The following is a 16,172-nucleotide window of genomic DNA, read 5'->3' on the forward strand; positions in this document are numbered from 1 at the left end:
CACTGGATCCCCTGAAACTGGAGTAACAGATGGCTGGGAGCCACCAAGTGGGTGCTAAAATTCGAACCTGGGTCCTTTGCAAGAGCAGTCAGAGATCTTAACCACTGGGCCATTTCTCCAGCTCCTGTGTCTTTCTTTGATCTTAAGCTCCCTAAAGTCCCAAATGCAGACAGGAACTGTTGCACTGAATTCAGGGCAGAGGCTGGAACAGCAGAGTTCCAGGAACACACCAAGGGGAGAGAGCTACTAGGGCAACAAGATGACCCCCACTGAGAAGGATTCTAGAGATAGCCAATAAACAGAGATGCTGGAAGAAAGGAACACATCGGTTTTAAAAAAATTAGCAAAAGATGTAAACAACACCTCACCAGAGAAGACCTGAACACAAGGACTCACACCTGTAAGCCCAGCACTTGAGGCCTGGGCTGGAAAATCATCATGAATTTCAAGCCACCTTTGGCTATATTATGAGAGCCTGTCTAAGAAAGTGGGGACGAGAGAAAGGAGGGGAGAAGGAAGTAAGGAGGGAGGGAGGGAGGGAGGGTAAAGGAAGGAGGGGAAGAGAATGGAAGAGATAGATTCTGAGTAAAAGAAGTTCCACACCCCATGTCATTAGAGAACTTCGAAGTTAAATAGAAATAGGCACTTCTCTGCATTTATTGCAGTGGCTAAAACCCAGCACAGTGATAACCCCAAAGGCTGGCAAGGATGAGAAGCCACGGGGTTTCCTACTCATGGCTGATGAGAACGCAAAATGCTACCGCCACTTTAGAAGACAGTTTGGCAGTTCCTTACAGAGCTAAATATAGCCTCACAATACAAGCAAGCTGCCATGTTCCTTGGTGCTTATAAAGAAGTTGAGATTTATGCCCATACAAGAAGTTGTTCACAAATGCTTAGGGCAGAATGTCTACATAATGGAATCATCTTTGACATCACTGCCAAATCCTAGAAGCAGCCAAGATATCCTGCAACGGGTGAAGGGACATACTGTGGCAAGCCCATACAGCGCAACATTATTCAATAGAGAAAAGAAGTGAGCTGCCGAGCTTGGAAATGTATGGAGACAGTTTAAATGTATGCTTCTACATGAAAGAAGCCAATCTTAAAACCCATGGTAGTCTGGGAGGCCGAGGGATTGAAGATGTTCAGTTCAAAACCAGCCTGGGATATAGAGACCTTGCCTAAAATGGGGGGAAAAATGAATCACTCAGCCACATAAAACAAAGACAGCCAGTAGTTAGTTATTGAGGGTCAGGGACTGGGGGAGAGATGAGGGAGTGGGGACACAAACTTTTAGGGCAGCAAAACCAGTTGCATTGTAGTTAAGATATGTGTCCCTCTGTATAGTTCAAAGCCCTGAGAATGTGCTCTACAGTGAGTACATGGTGGTTTAGCAAGCCATAGACTTCGGTTAGAGATATGACCCCAACGGCTAACAAAGAAGACTCTGAATGTCCCTAACATCAGTGATATCTGTCTGAGGTGACAGAAATGCCTGTCACCCTGATATGACCATTGTCCAAAGTATGTGTACACTGAAATGCCACACGGGGTCCCATAAATACGTACACTAACCATGAACCACTAAGGTACATATTAAGCAAAAGTAAAAAAAAATTAAAAAATACATAATGGGATGGAGAGAGGGTTTAGTGGGTAAATGTTCTTGCCAACAAGGCTGGAGACCCAAGTTCAATTCCCAGAAACCACACCGTAGAAGGGACTCACACACGTTATCCTCTGACACCCACCAACACAAAGTAAATAAATGTACCTAGTAATTATATATATATATATATATATATATATATATATATATATATATATATATATAATATTATATATTGGTTTCATAGTTATAACAATTGTGTCATACTAACCCAAAATGTTAATGGCGGAGGAAGTTGTATAGAAGCAGTATTTAGCAGTTCTAAATTCTTCCTGTTCATTTTACCATAGACCCAAACTGCTCTAAGATCATCTTTTGCCTTAAAAAGAAAATGGGCAAGTGGACTGGAGAGACAGCCAGCAGTTCATGCACTGTCTACTCTTCCAGAGAATCTGTATTTGGTTCCCAGCACCCACGTGGTAGCTCACAGCCACCTGTAGCTTCAGTCCCCGGGGTTTTAACACTTTCTTCTGGCCTCTTTGGGCATTACACACACAGGATGCACACACATACATGCAGAACACACATACATGTGAAATAAAAATAAGTATTTAAATAAATACAGAAATTTTAAAAAGATGAGGGTTACCATGTGCTCTGGTGAGTACTCCTAATCTCAGCATTCAAGAGGAAGTGGCCAGCAGATTTCTGTGACTCTGAGGCCAGCTTAGTCAACATAATAAGACCCTATCTCAAAAAAGAAAAAGAAAAAGGAAAGGAAGGAAGAAAGGAGGATGAGAAGAGGAGGAAGATGAGGAAGAAGAGACAGGGGAAAAAACCCACAACTCTAGAAAGTATGGTATCTTTCCTTCTTGACTGAAGCATTCCTACTGCTGATCACTGGAACCTTGTCCAGGTGCTTAGAGGTCTAGGGACCCCTCCACCTTAAGCTCCTGCCTGCCAGTCATCTGATGAGCTGATATCCAAAGGGTCCAGGTGTAGCTACTTGAGCAGAAATCCAAGGATGATATTCAGTCCTAGTCACAAATCCCAAAGACTGGGGACATCACTCGGCCAGGTCCTTGCTTCTGCACACTTGGGTCATTTTTCGAGGGTGTGTTTTTAAAGTGTGTATATGCACGGACACGTGTGTTTATGTATGTGCGTACAGGGGCCATGAAGGCAGGAAGGTGGAGTTGGCTCTCGAGAGCTGGAGCTACAGGTGGCTGAGCACTCCCCATCTCCCATCTTCTACAGTTGCTGCAAGCACTTCTAAGCCTGAGCCCACTCTCACGCCCATTGTCATTTTCTGATCACAAAATGAAGAGACCTGAAGGAAGGTTAGCCCTTCCTATGTGACGGCCTGGGACAGATATTCCCCAAAGTCCCATCTTCATTTCTTGGTAACCAAAACAAACAGAGTCTTGGATGCTTTGGGGAGTCCTGGGAGTGATGAGGGACCAGAGAGGGACCAACCAGAATGTGCAGGTACAGAAAACATTAGAAGAGCCGGGCGGTGGTGGCGCACGCCTTTAATCCCAGCACTCGGGAGGCAGAGGCAGGCGGATCTCTGTGAGTTCGAGACCAGCCTGGTCTACAAGAGCTAGTTCCAGGACAGGCTCCAAAACCACAGAGAAACCCTGTCTCAAAAAACCAAAAAAAAAAAAAAAAAAAAAGAAAACATTAGAAGAGATGTGGTATGGCTCTCTTTTCTCATCTAGGCTTACAATATAGCTGAAACCCTGACATCTAGTAACTGGTTTTGCCTCTATGTCCACACTAAATTTGTTCCTGGCTCTGGGCTATTCTGGAGAAGGCTGGGAAAAGTCAAGGGCAGACCCATTTGGAGGTCACCGAAAGTATTTCACACTGCATTCCTGTGATCTTATAGCAACAAAAAGGACTATAACTGTCAAAACTACAGCTCCTTCAAGCATCCTTCATGTTTTAGCAAAATAAGCAAAGATGACAGATCACAAAAAAAAAGAAAAGAAAAGGAAGGAAAGGAAGGAAGGAAGGAAGGAAGGAAGGAAGGAAGGAAGGAAGGAAGGAAGGAAGGAAGGAAGAGTTCCTAAAACCTCTTCACTCCACACGGTGTGGACAAGCAAGGATGGAAATGGAAAGGCCCCTCTCCTAGCTGGGGTTTGGGTAGCTAACAATCAGTCTCCTTTGCTTGTGTCCAGATAAACCTCTTGTCCCAGGATTTTTTAAAATCCAACCACTTACAGGAGGGGAAAAAAATGTCTGTCCTCTCTCATCTCCCAAGTTTTTCCATTTCAGTAAAGATTTTATAAATGTTCTTAGAAGGGGTCTATTCTTCCTCCTCTGCCCACAGGTAACAAGAGATGGCAGGTGTTTCAGAAACAGCATTTCTATTTAAAAAAAAAAAAATTCCAGTGTCACTAAAACCAGAATGGAAATGTTTTATACATTCACAAACAGGGTAATGAATTTGCACAACCTTAGCCGACTGTATACCCAGGCATAATAAAACGGTCTCCATCCTTTCAAAGAAAAAAAAAATCACGCATGCAAACACATAGCTTTCGCAAAGCATTGTTCTTTTAAAAAAAAAAAAAAAGCTGCATTTTTCCCGGCTACCATGTAATTTGTGAGATGCGTTTTTAAATGCTCTGCTACAGCGGCGGGCTTCATCAGTCAGATGATACCGATAGATAATTCACCAAAGCGTCACATGATCCTCCATCACTCTAAAAGACGCGAATATATTGCCACAAGCTTTGGGAATAATGGGTGCACCTGTTTACGGTGTCACCTCTGTTTGCTAATTGTCTCCTTGAGCTACATTTTAGTTCTAATGCATTTATTTTTGACAGGCAATGTCTATTTAGAAATCACATTACTTCAGCTGCAATTGTTCTTTTGTCTATCAAGTAAATGAAGTGTTGTTATACAGATTTCAGGTTCTGATTAGTAAAGTATCAGAGCCCCAGAAAGGTCAATCAGTTATTTACCTGAGGTAAGGGATGACAGGCATCTTGAATATTCTCCAGCTCGCGCTGGGAGACATAGCATTATCGTCACACAACTCAGCTTTCCCCTCATACAATCGTTCTGGGGTTGGCACGCTTAAGAAGGGACACTAGGAGGATGCGTCTGGAGACTGGTGTCCCTGAAGAATCAAGACAGGTGGGTCTCACACTTATGTACATTGGTGCAGCCCTGGGAGGGGCCAATGACTGTACTATGACCAAATGAGTCAGGGAACGTGAATCCCTTCATGGTGGCTTAGGTCACGTTTCCTTTTAAAAAAAAATGGGCTTTTATGTATTTTTCAAGACATTATACTCTTTAAATCCAACCTCGTGTGTTAGTTCAGAGCTGATCCTAACCAAACCAGGAAAGTAAAAAGATAATGACTAAGGAAAATAAACAGCGCTTTCTCTGAAAGCCAGAACCTACTAGAAATGGAATCACCTGTCACAATGTGGGTACGAGCCACCTCTGTGAGTGGCGTGTTGAATGCCAAGCCACAGACCTCAGCCTGTGGCATCTTCAGAAGGACAGTCAGAAGCAGAGGACCAATGAGTGTTACTAGCCAGATGTACACAGACACTCCCACACCCTAGCTAACTAGCCAGCAGACGCCTGTATCTGACGGAAGAAAGAAACTCCAGGAACAACTTATTCATACAAATCCAAATATCTAGAGCTCAGGTATCCACAAGTGATTCCTACCAGCCTACCGACCTACCATCTCAGACGCAGCCCACCCCCAAACTGGAGAGGCTCAATCACTTGACGGTTCTACGTGATAGGACTTTCTCTCTCTCTCTCTTTCTCTCTCCTCCCCACATCTCCCTTCCCCACCCCACACCGTTAAATTGCACTGGAAGTGACCAGCGTTCCCCACCAATCCATGCACACTTGGAACCTTTCACTAGTTCCATCATTCAACAGGTCCCCTCTGGACACTGGTTTCTTAAGGCCCTGTGCTCAGTGGCCTAGCTACAGGAGACTACTACCGAGAAATTCCCGGGACCACTGTCATTCAACAGACATGCCAGAGAGACACAAAAAGCCACACTTTGCCTGAAATCCCATTCTAAATTGGCTCCCTGGAGCATCCCTCCACCTTGCTCAGGAAAGGCTGCCTGTTTCCTCATGTTTAGCATGTGCCATGTAACCTGAGGAGGCGTCCCTGGTTGTTTCCCTCAATGTTTTTCCTAAGTGTTTCCCATCAGGATCAAAATTATATGCACACTGTTTGACTTCGAAACATTTGTAAATGTGTTATATATGTCCACTAGGCTCACTCCAGCACTCAGGAGCCAGAAAGTGGGGAGGGGGACCCCGAGGCCAGTGAGATAGGGAAACCCCAACTCACAGAGGGGTCTTCCTCAAGTAGCAAACCTCCCAATACTTGCAACTGAAGCGATAAGGAATGTCCTCTTCATCTGCAATTTATCTCCACCAAGTACTCTAATCATGGGAAGTACTTTTTGCTTTTTAAACAGCCTGCTTGTTTTTACAGGTCAAGAGCATAAATAAAACAGTCAAGTCGGAAAGTAGGAAAACTCGTTTGCAGGAGGAGGAAGTAATTTCTAAGTGTCCCTCGGTTTGTTCCAACACCAGGCAGCTCCCGGGAGGCAACTTTGCTGCCTGCAAAAGCCAGGCCCAGGGCAGCCAGCCTCATGGGAGGGTCGACAGCTCCCTGCCCTCTTGAACTTGGAAAATCCCTCTAGGGAAAGGCTGGGGCTGTCAAAACCACAGCAGAGCTATATCATTCTATATGTAGAGTTTCGCAAGGAATATATAAGCCACTTATTAAACAGTGCCGGTGGGAACAGGCTAACACTGATGAGCTGAACTCTGCCTGAGGCCTGTCATAAAGTGCTAACGCCTAGTCGATGGAATCTCAATAGCAAACGATCTTGAAAAATTAAGAAGACTAGAAACCAACATATTTAAGATGGACAGTATCTTCTTGGTGGTAGAGAGGGCAGAGGATGCAAGGAAAAGAGGGAAAGTGGGGAGAGCCAAAGGTGGTAGAAACGGGCAAGAGAGACAGGAGGGAGAAAATAAAACGTCACTACCTATTCTTCTTACGTAATCACAGAGATCTATCTTCTGTCACAATGGGTATCATAACCAAATAAACAAAATTCATTTGCAGACACATACACAGAGAAACACATAGACACAGACACACATATACACAATTGCTGATAATGCTGAAAAAGAAAAGGATAGACACATGAAATCTCCATGTAAGCCAGGTATGGCCATATATGCCTATAATCCCCCCACTCAGTAGACTGAGATGATCACAAGAACTACATGGCGAGTTCCAAGTTCAGGATGCCTGGCGAGAGGCTGTCTCATGACAGCCAAAAATAAAAACACAAAATATTTTAAAAATCAACTCTGGGTCAAGACCAGGGCCATTGGAGCTCAGAAACTGGATTCAAGCCTATCCAAGAAAAACATTGCTTAGCAACTTCAAGACTGGTGGTGACTGCCTGGATTTACATGGGACGGCTAGGTTCACCTGCAAAAGACAAGACACAGTGGGTCATCAGCTACAGAGGGCCAGAACCAGAACATGGATCCACCAGGCCTCCCATGGTGACAGGCAGGGGACACAAAGAGAGGCAGGGCGTGTGGGGGCGGAGGATCGCAATGGCGCCTCTGCACCCATTTGCATTGCTACCTGCACTTCTGCTTCCCTTTATTGTGCATGTGCGCGTGCCCCCAGCCCTCCCCCTTCCCTTTTTATCAAACATCCCTAATGTAGTGATAAAATGAGGAAGAATGAAAGATTATTATAAAACAGGACTTTTATGGCTTGCGTCTAAGGCACAGTCACACGGCTACATATATTTTCTCTAAGTAATCAGGAATGTATTGGTATTTTGAAATTATGTATCTCTAATAACACAAAAGTACTTAAGAACAGAAATAGACAGTAATGGAAAATGCAGTCAACTGTTGACAACATATAGAATTTCTGAAAATAATTTGCAGAGAACAGCACGGCAGATGACTCAAAAATTTTCACAAAAATATTTCTTGCCTCCGATAGTCCAATGTAATTCATTTTCTATCTCTGTTCATTAATCATTGTTAAAATTAGTGATCCATTTCTTCCACTCTGCCATCTGCACTCAGCTTCGTAACAAACATGACACCTTCCTGCATAATAAAACCTGACAACTACTCGGATGCATTTCCAAATAGCTTTCTGCACATTTGCACCTCTATAGCCGATTCCGCTGTCAGACAAAAGTGGATTATTTAACCAGAGGACTTTCTTTATCAATTCTGAACACAGATGTGTGTGTGTGTGTTAAAATATGATCAAGGAAAAAATCCATTAATTTTAATTAAAATGGCAATTTTTTTCTTCCTGCCTTAAGTAGAGGTGTTTAAATTCAGGTTATACCAGCCAGTATCACTCACCAGAATGCGGTTGGGGAGCCTTGTGCTTGAAATATGACGTCTACGTAAATAATTCGTGGCTTCATCTTGTAAACTTTTCTAATAAAAATGATCTTGACATTCCAACCTCCTTAAAAAATTTTTTTCATTTTAATATCCTGCTCTATTTTGTTTTTCAGTCTTTGATCACAGAATTTCAAATAAATATTTTTTGGGCAAAGACAAAACAATCAAAGAGCAGGGAGATACAGATGAGAAATACCAATGAATAATTAAACACATGCCAACCGTTCCCTTGGGGAAGCCACGACTGGGTCCAAACCACAGGAAGAATTCCTGGTCGTCTTGGACAGCTGGTGCATGGTGCCACCCCTCTGGCTGGAATCCGTGGTCTTTGGGCATGAAGATAAGGAACTGCACGCTGGAACCTTCTCCCCACCCACTGACAGAGTGACCCCTATGAGCTCTGTTGAAGATGGCATTGACCCGACTGGCAGGGCATCCCTGTATCCTTTGCAGATGGAAGATGGCAGAGAGCTCCCAGATAAGACCAAAAGAAAAGGAGGATACTTGAATTTCTTGACTGTGTTGCCAAGGCTATCTCCTCTCTCCCTGCCCCTCTCTCTGCACATGACAAGCCCTAAGCACAGACCTCAAAAAACCTGAAAGGAGGCATCTCTAAGTAACCCCACTTCCTCCTGCGTGTCCCCCCACCCACAGCACCTACCCAGTTCTGTGCCAAGCAAGGTGAGGGCTATGCTAAAGTCCCCCACACTTGTTCCCAGCCCCCATGAAGCTTGTCACAGCAGGAAGGACAAGACTGTGCAGATGTTTCTAAACCAAGGCAGAATGACAGATGTTCTGTGGAGCAGGGAGACAAAAGGGGGAAGTCACCTGACCTGCAGGAGGTGGGGCTGCAGAGGCAAGATGGCACCAGGGCTGATCAAGACATCAACAAATCAAGTTGAAAAGCAGGCAGCAGGAGCTCCTGAGGATCTGGGCATGCTGGGGCTAGACAGAAGGGTGGAACATCTCATGAGGTTAGAGAAACCGTCACCGTGTGTCCACATGACCTGGGCACAGAAGCCACACTGAAGAAGCAGTGATCTGAAGAAGCCACAAATTCACAGCAAAGTTCAAAATATTCTCACAAGAAGAAACTTTTGTGCTAATGGCACTTTACCACTGAGCTCCATCCTCAGCCTTGTATTTTTGAGACAGTGCCTCACCAAGTAGCCCAGGCCAGCCTGGAGCTCACTGTCACAGCCTATGAAGTTCACTCCTCTTAATACAAGCTTCTTGATCCTCCTGCCTCAACCTCCTTAGTGCTGAAATTCCAGGCCCATGTGACAAACCTGGGCTTCTTCCTTTCTCTTTCTGTTTCTCTGTCTCTTTGTCTCTCTGTGTCACAGAGAAAGAGAGAGACAGACAGAGACAGACAGAGACAAAGAAAAAGAAATAGAGAGAGAGACAGAGACAGAGAGAGACAGAGAGAAACAGAGAAAGAGAAATAGAGACAGAGAGAGAGATAGAGACAAACAGAGAAAGAGAAATAGATACAGAGAGAGAGAGAGAGAGAGAGAGAGAGAGAGGACTATTGACCATGCAGAACTTTCTGTTTAGCCCCTCCCCTGAGTTTATCTTCCTCTGTCCTCACAGGCTGGCATAGAGCTTGGAGCAGATCCCCCAGCTAAGCCTGATTAGAATGAGAACAGTCAAAAGACAAACTTTGCAAAAATCAAGGTTTAAAATAGAAATAGCAACTGACCCTCAGCTGCACTGCTGCCGGCTGGGACAGTGACAATAGCGACTCTTTTGTTAAACTTCCCTGGGAGACGTGCTCAACAGACTGGGGTGGGTGTGGGTGTCTGTCTGTCTCTTATGAGAGAGTGGGAGAAAGGTTTAAAATAGCCATGGCTTAAGGAAAGAAAAATTAATCGCAAATTATCATTCACCCCTTAGCAGCCAAAATATCTGTTGATTCCTTTAACATACACAAGATCTAAATCAACCCTATAAATATTTCAGAACTTGAAAGCTTCCATTTTGTCCCTGGCCCTGGACAATAACCCCTCCTCTTTCTCTCTCTCTCTCTCTCTCTCTCTCTCTCTCTCTCTCTCTCTCTCTCTCTCACACACACACACACACACACACACACACCAGTTGAAGAGAGGATGCTATGGGCAGGGAGAACGCAAGCCTGTGGTCTCCCCCCCACACCCAAGTCATTGTCTCCAGCTCCTCTAGGCTGGAGCTCCCCCCTTCCCTCACAGGTCTGCATCCTGACACATTCAATTTCGGGTTATCAGCACATCTGAATTCAGAATACTGATGGGGATAGAGGGCAGGCCTCTCTGGGCTGATTAGCACCGTTTAAGAAAGCTTTCGCCAGGCGGGCTTCATTGGCTGGGAGCGCCACCATGGTGGGTGGCCTCTCTGTATTAGAAGTCAACATAGAGCTGTCGCATTTGAATTAAATATAGACAAAAAGAAAGATCTGATTATGCTTATTCATAGCTAACCTTTCAAGTTCACCAGGCTGCCAAACTTGGAAGTAAAATCTGAGAGTTTCTTTCCTGGATGGCTGAGTTGCTGGGTCATATTTTCTTGTGAAGTTTTCTGATCTAGCCCAAAGTAGTGTGTGTGTGTCTGTGTCTGTGTATTTGTGTGTATCTGTGTGTGTTTGTATCTGTGTGTGTGTTTGTGTGTATCTGCATGTGTGTCTGTGTATCTCTGTGTGTCTGTGTATCTGTGTGTCTCTGTGTGTCTGTGTATCTGTGTGTGTATCTGTGTGTCTGTGTGTATCTGTGTATCTCTGTTTATCTGTGTATGCCTGTGTATCTGTGTGTGTCTGTGTGTCTCTGTGTGTCTGTGTATGTGTGTGTATCTGTGTGTGTTTGTATCTGTGTGTCTCTGTGTGTCTGTGTGTATCTGTGTGTCTCTGTGTGTCTGTGTATGTGTGTGTATCTGTGTGTCTGTGTGTATCTGTGTATCTCTGTGTATCTGTGTGTGTCTGTTTATCTGTGTGTCTCTGTGTATCTGTGTGTCTCTGTGTGTGTATTTGTGTGTATCTGCGTGTGTATCTCTGTGTGTCTGTGTATCTCTGTGTGTCTGTGTATCTCTGTGTGTATATCTGTGTGTGTCCGTCACTCTGTGTGTGTATGTCTGTGTGTGTAGTGTGTGTGCACGCATGTGTGTGTATGTCTGTGTGTGTGCATTGTGTGTGTACGTCTGTGTGTGTGCGTGTGTGTGTATGTCTGTGTGCGCCTGTGTATCTCAGTCTAGGAGTTTCTAGAAAGATGCTTCAGGAGGAAGTCGGGAGAATGCTTCCTTACTTCGAGGTACAACAAAGGGGAAGTGAGGTCTAATTGTGATCTACAAACACATGAAAGCATGCACACAAGCACACTCAGACTTGTGAACACAGGACCTGTCTTCCTTCAGAAAAAAGCAGCTGAAACGTGAAGAACACAAACACATCTTTGACATGGGGCTGAGTTGGGGAGTGGGCCCCCCCCAGAAAGGTAGAAGCACAACATGGGAGGTGAAGAATAGCATCCTCGTTCATGGTCACTGTCACCGTCATATCTTTATAGAGAGGTGAGACTGGAAATCTGTCTTTAGTGGGTACCAGCATTAATCCTACAGGCAAGAGCACTGAGAATCAGATCACCAGAGGCCCCAGGTTCTCAAGCTCCAGGGCAAGTCAGAAACCCCATACATACTTTCCAAGGTCACTAGGCTGGCTCCGGTACCCACAAACAGGCCAGGGCTATGATCCCATTCAGTTAAATAACTAATATTTACCGACATTTATTATGTGTCAAACACTTTGGGAAATCTTGGGTCATCTTCTCAGGCCCACCCCACCTCCTACTTTGTCCAAGGCTCCGGGAAGTCCTCCCTTGCAGGGTTCTCTGCCACACAGAGGTCATCTCCAAATTTGCCTGTCCCTGAGAGTCCACACTGATAGATTGGGTTCCCAGCATTCCTACTTGTCTCTGAGAGGTTATTGTGTTGCCCCGCCATTTTGGAGGGAGGGTCCAGGGGGCGGGTTTACAGAAAACTTAAAATCACATCTCATCCTCCTTGCGTCATCCTTGGAAAGTTCCAGAGGTTGAACTAAATAAACCCAGGTAGCACCCGGACAGAGGAGTTGGTTGAGCGTGAGCACGGCAGAGTTAGAAAATCCATACTGGGGGTGAAGTCCCTACCACGATAGGAAAGGGACACTATGGCTCCGTCATTAGTCACCAACCATACAAGTTTCTCTGAACATTCAGCAACAACTTGAAAAGCACTGAGGAGCTTCACGGGTCTCTGTAAGAGGCTTCCAGGCTCTACCCAAGCTGCTTCCCTGAGCAGAGCGTCACTGTGAACACACAAAGTAGCCGAACTCACAAGTAGAGTCCTCCCAAGCCACAGTTTTGAAACAAGAAAGCCAAGCACAGCCTGCAACAGGGTACCAGACACAGTACTCTGGATAGCTGCAGAGACAGTACAGCCCTATGCTTTGACTGCCTGTCAGCTCGATGCCACTTAGCGAAAGGGTTTCTGTCATTTTGATCCCTTGGGGAAACTTGGTGGGGCCACTCTAGGACAGCCTCTTCCCTGCTTTCAAGAACCTGCATCCCATCAGGAAGAGGATGGGGAGAGCAGAAGATGCTGAAGTCTGTTATCTTGGCTGTCTCTCAGCCCAAAGAAGAGAACTGGACTCTGTCCTTATTTATTGCTCAAGGACTGGTGTTATTTTTCCTTTGTGAAATCCCATGAGCAGCACCTAAACCAAGCCACGTTGCAGAAGAGGATGAACTAGGTTTTCTTCACTGGCTTTGAACTTGTGGACCTCCCATGGTGCCAGTAATTGCTTTACCAACGATACAGAAGTGTGTCCATCTGTGAGTAGCATGAGGCTCGAAGGGTGGGTGGGGCTGCCATCAACAAATCCTTCACCCCAAGGTGGCTTCCCTTGTCTGCCTGCAGCAAGAGATGCCTAGAGGGGGCCTGAGCAGCATTCCTCAGTCTCACTTCCTCACCTTGTCTCCAAGCCACCTGAACTTAATACTTTGTAATAAATTAATTTTAAGTCAAGTCATTTTTTAAAACTTACTCTCATCTTGAGAAATAATAAGCGTGAAATCATAACTGAAGTATGTTAGCTATATTTCCCTAGTAGGGCTTAAGATACCCAACTTTTCAAACTTAGAATCCATGTGTCATCTAGAGTTGCCTAACAGCATACAAGCCCTGCTTGGAAAGACCTCAGCTGGTACCCTTGAGACACAGGAAGATGAGATAAGCCAGGGACCCGATGGTCCGTGCAGACAGTCTCGGTGTCCCTTAGGGGCACTGCAGACATGTTACTAGCTGCCTAAGCTGGCTTCTCCTTCTCTGGGGTTGAAGCTTTGTGGACTCAGCAGAGACTCAAATGTGGTGGCCAAAACTGATTCTCAAGCCATAACTTCCTCACAAAGAGCTGTCCCCCCCCCCCTTATCAATTTCCTCCCTGTACTGGGTGGTTCTGTGAGTCATCGGTGAGGAAGGAGCCTCAGCTGAGGAAATGCCTCCACGAGATCCAGCTGTAAGGCATTTTCCCATTTAGTGATCAATGTGGGAGGCCCAGCCCATGGTGAGTGGTACCATCCCTGGGCTGCTGGTCCTGGGTTCTATAATAAGGCAGACTGAGAGTCATGGGAAGAAGCCAGTAATAAGTATCATCCCTCCATGGCCTCTGCATCAGCTCCTGCCTCTGGGACCCTGCCCTGTTTGAGCTCCTGTCCCAACTTCCTTCAGTGATGGACAGCAATGCTGAAGTTTGAGCCAAATAAATCCTTTCCTCCCCAGCTTGCTCTTTGGTTATGGTGCTTTGTCAAAGCAATAGAAGCCCTGACTGAGACATCCCCCTTATCATTTTACAGCCCAGAGAAATATTCTCAATAACAACACAGAGAATAGCCACGAATTTCCTTCCTATTCCATCTTAAACTTACCACCAAACGTACCAATCATTGCCAAGGGAGTTCTAGTTGCAAAAAGCATGGGACTCAGCTGTTAATAGCTCTGACTGCTCTTCCAGAGGCCCCAAGTTCAATTCCTAGCACCCACATGATGACTTCCAACTGTCTATAACTCCAGTTTCCAGGAAATCTGATGCCCTCTTCTGGTCTCTGCAGGCATTGCATACATGTGGTGCAGACATGTATGCAGGCAAAACACCTGTACACATGAAATTAATAATAATGGTAATGATAATAATAACTTTAGAATTGCAAAGAAGTAAGCAAATGTCCAAGACCGGTCAAGGGTGACCACCTACAGTTTCCACCACTAGCCCTTTGTCCCCATGCTGCCCAACCACATAACTGCAGTTTCTGTCCAACATGACAGAGACATGAGCTCCACCATGATAAGGCTCTTCTCTCCGTACTTGCAGAGTTTAAACAATTAACTGTGGGTACGCTATGAAACCTGGGTATTTGCTGCACACCAGCAGACAACAGCCAAGTCCCCCAGGATGGACAGGGGAGATGCTTAACACCCACACAAGACAGGATGCAGATGTCACAGATCGGCCACTCCACAGCTGACCTGTTGCAATGCAGAAGGCAGAACTCCCCAGAGTTCACGCATGTGCAAGATAAATTCATTTAAGATGTCAGTCACCTCTACATTTTTCAATATCCTGCTATCTGGAAAAAAAGTCACCCCCATTTTCTATGCCCTGAGGCTGCCAGCTTCTCCGGGGAGTGTGCATCGGAAACCTCTGGAGGGCTAGTTAATACACAGGCCAGATCGCCAGAGATCCCACTGTTCCAACGGCAGGGGCATGAGAATTTGCACTTCTATCCAGTTGCCAAGTGAGGTGACCTCTACCCTCTCTAAGCCGGCTCACACTTGGTGCATCGTTGCTCATGTTCCTCTCAGGACCCTGCTGCTGTGGAGAGACCCACGTCTCTGATCCCCACCATATCGCTCTGGTGATGTGAGATTCCTGAGCATCTGAGGAGTGCGAGGTCTTTTCTCTTTAAAGTGTAATCACCCATATATGAGAGCATCAGAATATAAATGACGCAGAAAAAGCAAAGACATCCGATGCCAGTTCCCACTCTGTGCAAATCACCACCTCCCCTCCCCAGAGCTGCAAATAAAACAAGACAGGAGAAGTTGAATTGTTGCCAGTTTCCCTTAGATTTACCCAATGGCTCCCAGGCCTAGCCCCAGCATGTAGCAGCTCTTACCTCTCTTCAAAGAACCTTCTTTTTTTGGCAGATGGAGACCATTACAGAGATTCACAACTAGTCACAACACAGAGACCAGCTGACTGTGGGGTGCCCATCCGCAGTCAATACATCTACAGTACAACCCCTTAACCTAGGACTCAAGAAACACCTCAGAAGACAGGGTGGAAAGCCTGGAAGAGCCAGAGGAGCAGTGTGTCTCCTGCGAGGGAGTATCCTCCGCCTATGGCCGGGAAACTGCGCCCATGACCTCTCAGCAATATGGTCTCCTCAATAAGATCGGCACAATGACAATCCCAGCCATCATGCCAATGTGCATGGAGGAAATCTCACAACAACCTGCCCTTGGGTGAAGAGCTACAGTCAGTTCCTGGTTGCTGAGAGAGGAGACTCCCAGTGTTCTCCAAAGATGAGCCCCCGATAGGTCATCCAATCCCAACAGATCAACTCTCAACACACATACACAGGAGCAATGCCAAACAGTCAGTAATGTGTATGTGTGTGCTCGTGTGTGTGTGTGCTCGTGTGTGTGTGCTCGTGTGTGCTCGTGTGTGTGTGCTCGTGTGTGTGTGTGCGCACTCGTGTGTGTGTGCGCACTCGTGTGTGTGTGCGCACTCGTGTGTGTGTGTGTGGTGTGCTCGTGTGTGTGTATGTGTGTGCTCGTGTGTTTGTATGTGTGTGCTCGTGTGTGTGTGCTCGTGTGTGTGTGTATAACAATAACAACTAAAGATGAGATCATGAACTTGAGAGGGAGTTGAGGGGACGTGGGATGAGTTGGAGAGGGGCAGGAGAAAGAAGAAATGATGTAAATACAGCACTCATGTACTGAATTCTTAAGATATTAAAAATTAAAAATTAAAATAAAGATTGATCCCAGGAATCTGTGATGGCTTTAATGCACACTACACAAGAACAATCGT

General features: G+C 45.6%; 1 protein-coding gene across 3 annotated transcripts in view; it reads right to left on the bottom strand.

The window, feature by feature from the left end:
* Znf536 (zinc finger protein 536) overlaps positions 1–16,172 on the bottom strand; it is a 448,809-nt gene that overhangs the window by 400,847 nt on the left and 31,790 nt on the right. Inside the window, exon 1 of one of the 3 annotated variants that reach the window (XM_057762915.1) lies at positions 4,588–4,673. The exons of the other annotated variants lie outside the window; for them this stretch is intronic. The gene's annotated coding sequence lies outside the window, so the exon portion shown is untranslated. Of the gene's footprint in view, positions 1–4,587; positions 4,674–16,172 lie in introns of those variants that run through there. 3 annotated transcript variants of the gene reach the window in all.

This window comes from Chionomys nivalis, chromosome 2, assembly GCF_950005125.1.
Source record: "Chionomys nivalis chromosome 2, mChiNiv1.1, whole genome shotgun sequence".
NCBI classification, from domain to species: Eukaryota; Metazoa; Chordata; class Mammalia; order Rodentia; family Cricetidae; genus Chionomys; species Chionomys nivalis.